General features: G+C 39.1%; 1 long non-coding RNA gene across 1 annotated transcript; it reads left to right on the top strand.

The window, feature by feature from the left end:
* Positions 1 to 1380: 1380 nt before the first annotated feature.
* On the top strand, positions 1381 to 3072 carry LOC135075901 (uncharacterized). Its single transcript, XR_010258146.1, has 2 exons — positions 1381 to 2345; positions 2595 to 3072. It is a non-coding gene; the product is annotated as an uncharacterized LOC135075901 (long non-coding RNA).
* Positions 3073 to 10863: the final 7791 nt, after the last annotated feature.

Genomic DNA, 10863 nt, shown 5'->3' with positions numbered 1-10863 from the left:
ATACATCTATAAAGGGTAGGGGAGATGGTGGCAAGATGGGGTACTTAAGCTTTGAAGATCAATAAAAGAAAAATATACATAGTTAGAGAATCATATTTATTTTTTAATTAACAATTAGTTAATACTCCTTTAATATTTGGCAATATTAGGAACTTTTAACTATCCATTTTAGGAAAAAAATAAAAATAGAAAAAAAGGGGTTTCACCCCGTCTTACCCCATGGTGCTGGTAAGATGGGGTACCTCCCTGAGGTAAGATGGGGTAGTGAGAACTATCAGTCAAAAAGATAATTATTTGGAGTGGCAGAACACGCAGACATGGATGGCTTCGTCATCATCGTCATCAATTCCCACACAGCTATTATGTGACCATCTTTCACAATGTGAGCATGATATCCACCCCTCAATGGAAGCGGATAAACTTCACTGAATCACACAACATGGTGTATCTTCTTTTTCACTTTAATTTTCAGATGAAGTCTCTGTAACTCTTCGTCGTTTTGCTGTTTTTGCTTGAGTTTTTGTAGTAGCTTTCTTCAGTTTTTTCAATTCCTCTTTCCTCTTCTTTGTTTCTACTTTCTCAATTTTCTTCTGTTCAGCATCTTTTTTCTTTTGGTGACTTATAATTCTTGTTTGTAGGGAGACGACGTGATAATTTGTGTTTTCCCACGTTTTTTAGTAACACGAAAGGTTTTTCTGGTAACCGGAAGAGGAAGGAGTTGTTTTGGAGAAGTCATTACCCCATCTTGCCTGCTAAGCCATTTTCTAATAATATTCAAAGAAAAAAAAAACAAACGGCAATCTCTAGAAAACACAATGCCTACCTTATTATAGGTTTGTTTAAGCATCAATCACAGCCACACATCATCAGCTAGCGTTATTAAACAAAGGATAGTCACGTGCCAAAACAGAAGAAAATATGACAAGCAATTTGCAACAAAACAGTTTTTTCAAGATATATTTTACACGCGTGCACTTGTGATGTTAATGGCCGGGCGACTGACAGGTGTCATGGCGGAGCATCGAACGATGTATAAACGAGCGTGATTGGTCAGTTTAAACTGTGATTTTTGCTGGGTACCCCGTCTTACCCGCCACCCCATCTTACCTCCTTCTCCCCTACTTACTTGTGTAAAAGAATTACCTAAAGAATCAAGAACTCTAACTGGAAACTTTTTGCGTCATATGAAGCCAAGCATTCAAAAATTGGCTGAAACAATATTACTCACAAGTAAACGTATAGTACGCGGGTACACTCTCTACTTAAGTTCACAAAACGCTGAACTTTAATTTCTAAGGCTGGGTTGCACCATCTTACTTTAACTTTGACAAACGTCAAAAAGCTGTCAAAATCCATACAAAAAGCACCGGTTATCGTCAAAGGACATTGTCAGAAACCGCCTAAAAAACCGCCCAAAAACATTAACCCATCATAATTATTTTCTATTTTTTTTAATACATTAAGCACCCTTTCATTCTAATGGACACTTAAGCATTGAAAAATTAAATAAATAAGTCTTTTAACGTTTATTCTATAATACTATTACAACTTCCGGACGTTTTGGTGCGTGGCATGGTCTAAAACCTATCAAGTTCCATAATTTTTGCCGATAAAATCTGTACGAGGCATTACCGTACTTTATTGCTGGGAGTCCATGTATAGTGATGTTCCTGCGGCCATCATAGACAATAAAATATCGATTTTGAAAATAAAATAAATCGATTAAACTGCTTTGAAGACTAGATTTGCGTTAAAAGCTAAAAAGATATTGACAGTTTGACACTATTACAAGAAGATATCTAAAGTGTCCAACTGGTCGAAGGTCGTAAATAAAATAAAAATAATTAGGACCATAAACTGATATTCATGGTATCATAACTGTAAAAGTGTCAGAATCCGATGTTGAATCCAATGCCAGTTGAAGTGTGAGAAACATATATTTTTTTTTTTTATGTGACAGGAGGCAAATGAGCAGACGGATCACCTGATATCAACCTAGTATAGTTGCCAGTCTCTCATAATCTATGCCAATGAGGGTTTTCGCGATTGAAAAATCCGCCAGATGGCAATACGTAGACGTGAGGTCCAAATGCTGCATGATTGGTTATTTTTGACATGACATTGACAGATATCCACCAATCATGCAGCATTTGGACCTCGCGTCTACGTATTGCCATCTCGCGGATTTTTCAATCGCGAAAACCCTCATTCATAGCACATGTATAATAATAGACCAAATGAACTTTTATAGATTGTGAAAGAGAAGATAAAGATTTTATTATTTTATTAAAATCTTGCCACGAGGTAGTTTTTCAGTAGAAACCAGGATTGGATAATCGCTACAGGCAAGTATCAGAACATTTTATAAATATTTTTAATCGATTATATCCATGTGAATCGTTTTAATAAATTGTCATTTTACTTTTTCAATTAAAACTTTTTCAATCCCTAGTCTTGTCAAACTGTCATAATGTCAACAAATTATAAATGTCACGTCAGTTGACTCAATTTCAGTCTTCTGTGCGTTTATTGTATTTTTATTTCAATGAAATAGTGCTAAAGGGTTAGTACTAAAACTGAAAGCCTTTTTTCAGAAAGAAAACCAATGTGGTGCCCTTATTATTCATGCTGTTTGAAAGTTACAAGTCAGTGATACAGAGTTGCCGACATTATAACTCCGTAGTGATACCATACCAAAGAAGAAGTTTTCCTAAACACTTGTGTTGTTTTTATATGTGATCGAATAAAAAGGATTAATTCTACTGCTCAAATGGAATAACTTATCCCAAGAGACCGAATATAAAAAAAACCTCTCCATAGAAATTATCACCATCACGAGGATGTGAATTTTTTTGAGAATTTGATATTGGTCCTGTAAGAAAAGTAGTTGTATTTCAGTAGTAGAATCAACCCTTCTTGTTTCATCAGCAAGAGTAACTATAAAAACGCCCTGTAGGTAGGTATTATTAAGCTGAAGAGTTTGTTTAGTGTCAAAGACTGTCACACAGTGTAACTTAAATTGGCATATTATGATAATGAACATAAAAACTTAAATAAATATTTATGTTAATATTTTTTCTATTTATTTATTTTCCCAAAGCTTCACAGTGACAGCTGAAACAGCAATACTGTTAACAAAACAGTAAAACTAAACTTGGAACAAACTGTTACAAATATGAGGGGTTTAATATTTTACAAATTAAAATAAAACCGCATGTTGCTTTACTTTCTCGTATAGGTAATAAATGTAATTAATGGCTAGATTATTAATGTTACTTTGTTACCCTCAATAGTGAGGAAATCTTATAAAATGGTAACCCTGATTTTTATTGTCATTCAAGTGCTCTTTCTTCGCATAGGCTTCTGTGATTTGGCCAAGGGCCACACACATTGCGATAACATTATGCGACATTGATTTGACAGCAGCGGAGTGAAGTCTTGCGACTATGCAAAATGATACCCTGTAATCGTAGCGCATACAGACATAGACTGGGCGGGGCACATAGCTCGTAGAGCTGATGGCCGCTGGGGCAGGAAAGTTCTTGAGTGGCGACCACGAGCCGAAAGACGTAGCGTGGGCAGGCCTCCCACTAGGTGGACCGACGATCTGGTGAAGGTCGCGGGAGGTGCCTGTATGCGAGCGGTGCAGGATCGGTCTTCGTGGAAATCCTTGGGGGAGGCCTTTGTCCAGCAGTGGACGTCTTTTCGGCTGAAACGAACGAACGAACGATACGTATTACCACTATTTACCAGAAATTACTATTTATTGCATACTCGCCGGATTACACGTAGGAGCACGCGCGTAACAGCTTCGGCCTTGCATTATTATAAGATCTTGTTCCGCCCTTTTACGAACTTCCTCCGTGAGGATATCCCCGCCGAATTCTATGATGAACCTATCAAAAGTCATATTCTGCAATGTCAACCCACCACAAGGTGGACCGACGACCTGATAAAGGTAGCGGGAAGGCGCTGGATGCAGGCCGCTACCAACCGTGCGATGTGGAAGTCATTGGGGGAGGCCTATGTTCAGTAGTGGACGTCCTGTGGCTGAAATGATGATGATGATGAAGAAATGAATGAAAATGACAAATCTTCGCACGTGTATAATACCGTGCCAAAGTAATCATATAATTTTGGCACCTTAATAACTATTGCCGTTTTTGTTGTAAAGATCATGCAGCGCTACTTGCGGATATTATTGGAAAGAAAACTATGTGGGCTCTAGATCTGAAGCCGCTTTAACGAACACGAAGTGCTCATACAATGCGGCGTATTTTCTTCCAGTCTTTAGTCAGGACTTTAGTCGAATTAAAACCCCGGTTGAACGTGATATAGCCGCACTAGAATACGATGCTTTTTTGCATAATCGCAAGACTTCGTTCCGGTGTCGACCGAATGTTATCATGATGTATGTGGCCCAGGGGTTACCGTAGCCGCTAAGGTTTGAAACTTCTTGCTTAAAATATTGTAGTCTTTGGCATAGACTACGATGGTAGTCATGGAGATAGGAGTTTGTTATCTCGTGTCAGATGTAAATGGTGAAAAGAAAACTCATGATTCGTGGTATTTTTATGTAATATGTAGGTATTTTATAAAAGTGGAACCCCGAGTGATCTCCAAAACCCATTCTATTATTATATACGATTCGGCTTCGATATCTATAATACAATAGGAGTTTATTTCATGTGTCAGATGACAAGGGTGGAAACAACCTACGATTCATGTTGTTTATTTACGTGCAATATGTGGGCATATTGTAAAAGTGGAATGCCGAGTTGTATTTCTAAAACTTGTTCTATTATTTTATACTATTTGGCTGCGACTCGGCGTGACGACAATACAAAACATTTTTCGCGAATCGGTGTTCATACATTCACACAATACATTAGACGCCATGTTGTCATAAACGACATATTATAAAATCGCTGTGATTTAATATTCTTAATCATTAATTTTATGGCAAGTGTCCATCAGGAATCATTGTTCTTACACACAGAATCGTATTATTTCGCTTTCGGGTAGTAATATGTCAAAATTGTTGGTTCTTTAGGCGAACAATGTATGGAGAACGAACATTGTCCTTTACGGTCAAAGTTGGGTAGTGCAACCCAGCCTAAATAAATTCGCGAATATGAAAGTACATACGTAGGTACTTAGGTGTGTAGTTACTAGTTATTGTGCATATTGCAACTTTTGTTAGTCTAACAAACTGGACTGTTAACCTAATAACAGAAGCATCTAATACCGCATAATGCAATCCAGGCTCCCGCTGCAGTTTGTTGTGTGCAAACTAAACGATTTAATTTGTAGGACGGTGTAAACCGCTGTACACGCCAACTGATACTGGTCGGAATTGAACGTGGAATTGATATGGAATGGACATGGTAAATCACCACCTAAAGAAAAGTGTAGTCCAGCGTTGTTTGATAGGAATTATTAATAATTTGTATGTGTTTTTTAGGTATAACATGTGGCATACCTAACCGAGACTTCATTCATATTATGGTCGAGTGTTGTTAGCCATAATAAGGGCTTTTAATACTAGTTGCGCTATCAGTTCGTTTACCTCACTATCTGATTCTGTCCACGTTTATAGAATACTCCTTGCAAAGTTCTCTTAGCAATGCATCCGAACCAAAATTGGTTCGGATGCATTGCTAAATTGAGAAATCTCTACGCGCATCGGTGAGCCACAAATGTGGCAGTTGATGTGCTTGTACGGGGTTGCCGTATATATGATTTGATAGGGTTGATTTGGAATGATAGAAGTGTTTGTGAGGTAAAAATAACTTGTATTCTAAACTGTTACGCTAGATATGGATTTTGATGGTAAGGTGAGAACGCGCGACTTAATGGTATGATGTATGCGAACGAACTGAAGTGATTTGTACAAAAAGTAATTGACGCGTATTTACAAAGTAGGTCAAAATATTGATGATGCGGCGTAATGTACGTGCTCGCCCGTACATATTCCCGGGCGAGAAAGATGAGGTTAGTAGGAGTAGATAATGAGATGCTGATATGATTACAAGGGTGAGACAATTTGTTTCTTATGCTAATTATGCTATGTGTTTTCCAGTGTTAGTGTTGTAATGAATTACAAAGTGATTGACAATTTTACTCCTATATTATACTAATTTTTGCGCTCATCCGAAATACTGAACACGGACCGAAGCACTACAGGGGACGAGCACTTGTTTTGTTTTAACACTCGCGCACTTGTATTAGGAACTTCGCGCACTACACTATAAACATCATTAGACGCACTACACTGAACACTTTGCACACTGTCTCGCGGAGCTGGGAGCGGCGCAGGCGCCGCCACTGGGGCCGGCGCGGCGCTCGCTCCCGCGCGCCTGCAGCGCCGCCACGCCCACACGACGCCGGCGACTCCGATGATGCCGACCAATATGTATATGGCCGCATAGTGATGAACGTCATGAAAGGATACTCCGTCATACAAAGCTGGACTTTCTTTCATGGTTTTTATGCTTTCTTCGTCTTTTGGTTTGTAGGTATTTATTGATTTAAGCCATGTAGGGCCTTGCCACCACAGAGAGTGATCCTTGAGCTGTGATGGGGTCAGGCCTCTGCTGGCGCAGTCGGCAGGGTTCTCCTCTGATTTGATATATTGCCAACAACTGGGGTCCATCGACGACACGACTTGTTTAACTCGGTTGGCAACAAAAGGTTTCCATCTATCTGCGTCACCATTGAGCCAACCTAGTACTACCATGGAATCGACCCAGCCATAGACGGTGATGACGTGATTACTTAGGCATTCTTTGACTTTATTAGTCAGTTTTGATAGTAATACTGCCCCACAAAGCTCTAAACGAGGCAGTGACGTAGTTTTGTTGAGTGGGACTAATTTTGTTTTCCCCGCAACTAATGTTACTGATGATTCATTGTTTGGTTTTATTATTTTACAATAAATGACGCATGCGTAAGCTTTCTTGCTTGCGTCACAAAAACCATGTAGTTCAATGCGATCTCTGTGTTTCGTTTGCAGCCATCGCGGTATTTGGTATTGGTTGATGATGTCTATTTCTGATTTGATCTTTATCCACTTTTCGCTGATATCTGATGATATTGATTCGTCCCACTCAACATTCGCCTTCCATACATCTTGAAATAGTATTTTCAGCTTTATTGTGAGGGGCGCGAGCCAGCCTAAGGGATCAAATATCTTTGATATGTCTGACAACAGTGATCTCTTAGTAATTTTTGATGCCGATATGGGAATCTGTGATTGAAAGATGAAATGGTCTTGTTCGGGATTCCATCCGAGCCCTAAAGTTTTTGTGGATTCTGCTTGTTTAAAGTCAAAATCTTGAGGTTTCTGGTCAGCATGTACACCTTCCAGAAGTTCAGGTGCATTGGACTTCCATTTTCGTAGATGGAATCCTCCTGATTTTAAAAGATTGATCATATCGTTTTGCAATTGCTTAGCTGCTTCTAGCGAATGTGAACCATGGATTAGGTCATCCATGTAGAAGGACTCCTCGAGGACGCTTGGAGCTGAACTATTTTGAAAGTTCGGCCTTTCATCCTGAGCCAACTGTTTAAGCGTCATCATGGCAAGAAATGGCGCTGCTTTCGTCCCGTAAGTAACAGTGGATAGTTTGTACTCCCTAAGCTGATCTGTAGGATGATCACGCCACATGATCCTCTGCAAGTCTTGGTCTTTTTCACTCAGCCAGATTTGTCTAAACATCTTTTCGAGATCAGCTGTAAACGCGAAACGATGTTGTCTCCACTTGATGATGAGGTTCTGAATGTCCTGTTGGAGATTTGGTCCTCGGCACATTACGTCATTCAAACTTAGTCCTGATGATGTTTTATTGGAGGCATTGAATACAACTCGTAATTTTGTTGTAGTCGATTGTTCGCGTATGACGCAATGGTGAGGTAAATGACATGTAAGGCGAGGAATGTTGTCGTCAGCAGGTATCATGTGTCCGAGTGAAATGTACTCGTTTATGAATAACTTGTATTCTTGATCGATATTTTTGTCTTTTGATAACTTTTGTTCTAATCTGTAAAATTGTGCTATGGCTTTTGATCTTGAATGCCCTAATTTCTCCTGATAATTTGGTTTCAATGGTAAACAAACTTCGTATCTTCCGTCTTCCCTTCTTTGTGTGGTTGAATGATAGAAGTCGATGCATTGCTGATCTTCGGAGGATAGCTCTGATTGTTCAGCTACCTCCTCTATCTCCCAAAACTTCTGAATTTCATCTATGTTCTGTAGAACGACGTTGCATTGAAAAGTTTTTGCGTTGCCGCTCAGAATCCACCCGAGCTGTGTCTGTTGAGCTGTCGGGAGGGATGAACTTGCTCTGCAGATACCATCCATTAGGATAGTTGAGTATACGTCGGCACCTAGCAAAATATCTACCGGCCGGCTTAAATGGAATTCAGGGTCGGCCAGTCTTATATGATGTAGGTACGACCAATCTGGTTTGGTAAATGTTTGATTTGGTAAGTGTTTGATAAGTTGTTTCATTATAAGAGCATCAGTTTCAAATGTAAAGTCACTGACCATTGATGAACACCTTACACTGATGACACCCTTGCAGTTGCTCTCCTTGTCTCCTATACCTGAAACGATTCCCTTGCATCTCGTTCTAGGTAATTTAAGGAGCTGGGCTGCATGTTCTGTTATTAAAGATGTTTGTGAGCCTTGGTCTAGTAAGGCTCGCATGATGTGATCTGTACCGTCATTGGCTTGTATTTTGATCAATGCAGTTGGAAGTAGAACTTGGACGGGTTCATTAACCCATGCATGTGTCGCTTGCGAGCTGTCGCCGACTTGAATTCCAGCGTTAGCACTTTTGCTGGCGTTTCCCCCTCGCGCGCCCGCAGCCCCCGTTCCGGTGTCTGTTGTCGAGCGTGGCGATTGCGAAAACGCGGCATGTAGCAAGCTATTGTGGTCTTTATTGCACTCGCGGCAAACATAATCTGATAAACATGGTTTTCCATGGTGTCCATTGAGGCAATTAGGACACAGGTTTAATCTGTTTACGGTCTTGAGTCTACTATAGGGTGGCATTTCTAAAAATTTTGGACAGAAAAAAATGCCGTGTTCGTTATTGCACAACGAACACTTGGTGTTTTTTGATGACACTACTTTAGTGTTGTATGTAGGTTGCGGAATTATTTTGGTATTTGTAGAAAATGAATGTTTGAATTGATTATTACTTTGATACTTTGACCCCTGATTTGGTGCTTGATTTTTTGGTATGACGTTATCTTGTTTTCTACGCGCTGATTCCAATATGGTAAAGAAGAACGGTCATCTGTGACCCAGGCCCGACAGAAACGAGACATACCTCAGTTTTTTTGTCATGTCTTAATTAGATAAATTATATATTTTTTATATTCGAAATCTATGCATAACACCAAAATATTACCCTTTGTTTTTGTTCAGGCGTTATACAAAAACTAATACAAATTGCCTATTTATCACCAAAATTGGTAAATGTGTGTACCTTAATGTCTATTACAGCTGCTATGGAATGTATCTAGGTGACCTGGAGATACAGCCGGATTATACAGGGTGGAAAAAATAATAAGTTACAAAATCCAAAAATTCTATGTTACCAGCTTCCATAATCTTGTACCCTATTATTAGTACCATTTGAAAGAGCTCGTGAAGCACTTTCAGAATCAGTAACTAGTTTTTCGATATCTTGTATAGTTTAGAAATAATCGAGTGAGATCACTTATCGTTTCCACCCTTTATAATCCGGCTGTATCTCCAGGTCACCTAGATATATTCCATAGCAGCTGTAATAGACATTTAGGTACCTACATACATTTACCAATTTTGGTGATAAATAGGCATTTTGTATTAGTTTTTGTATAACGCCTGAACAAAAACAAAGGGTAATATTTTGGTGTTGTACATAGATTTCGAATATAAAAAATATATAATTTAACTAATCAAGACATGACAAAAAAACTGAGGTATGTCTCGTTTCTGTCGGGTCTGGGTTTTTTTTGTATGGGGCGTGACCGTTCTTCTTTGGTTTCTAAGAAATGTAATAATTCCTCAAGTGTTGGTAGCTCTCTAGGGTTGTTTACAGACTCCACGTAATCTGTATATGATTGGGTATCCAATTTTTGTGTTAAAATATGCACAAGAAGAGGATCCCACGAGCTGATGTCAATTCCTAAATTTTTTATGGCGTTGAGACATTCCAGAGTATTATCGTGAATACGTTTAAGATGCGCTGCTGTTTGTTGATGCGCAACCGGGATGTTCATTAAGATATTTACATGAGATGTAAATATAAGTTTTTTATTGTTGTATCTCTGATTGAGAATGTCCCAACAGACGGTGTAGTTGTCAGAACTGACGTGTAAGTGTTGGATTAGTTTTTCGGCTTCTCCTTTCACTTTTGTTTTTAGATACTGCATCTTTTGCGCGGCTGACATTGAAGGATTGTTGTGGATCGTTTCAGTAAAAAGGTCTTTGAAAGAAACCCAGTTTAGGTAGCTTCCACTGAAAGATGGTACTTCTAATCTTGGAGTGGATTTTTCTTGATGTGCTACAGACCACATTTTTTTGTTTATGGCCTTTTTGATGTTGTCGTATTCTTGTTCATAATACGTGTATTGTACACCTTTATCTCCGCCATTAGATTATTATTTGGCTCGCCTACGCACACAGCACGACCTGCCCGCACCACGGTCGGACGCCGAATGCCCCCACCGCCGACTAGGCTGTGACGTATGCGCTCGAGACAAATGTCTATACACTACATCCCTTCCTTGTTTTAATTTGAAATAAATACAATTTATTATTTAATTAACTTTTGAGGCGCTTCTTCATTAGGCGCTTTGTTTTAATCA

Source organism: Ostrinia nubilalis, chromosome 11, assembly GCF_963855985.1.
Source record: "Ostrinia nubilalis chromosome 11, ilOstNubi1.1, whole genome shotgun sequence".
Classification (NCBI taxonomy): domain Eukaryota; kingdom Metazoa; phylum Arthropoda; class Insecta; order Lepidoptera; family Crambidae; genus Ostrinia; species Ostrinia nubilalis.
This window is presented reverse-complemented; position numbering and strand designations above follow the sequence as displayed.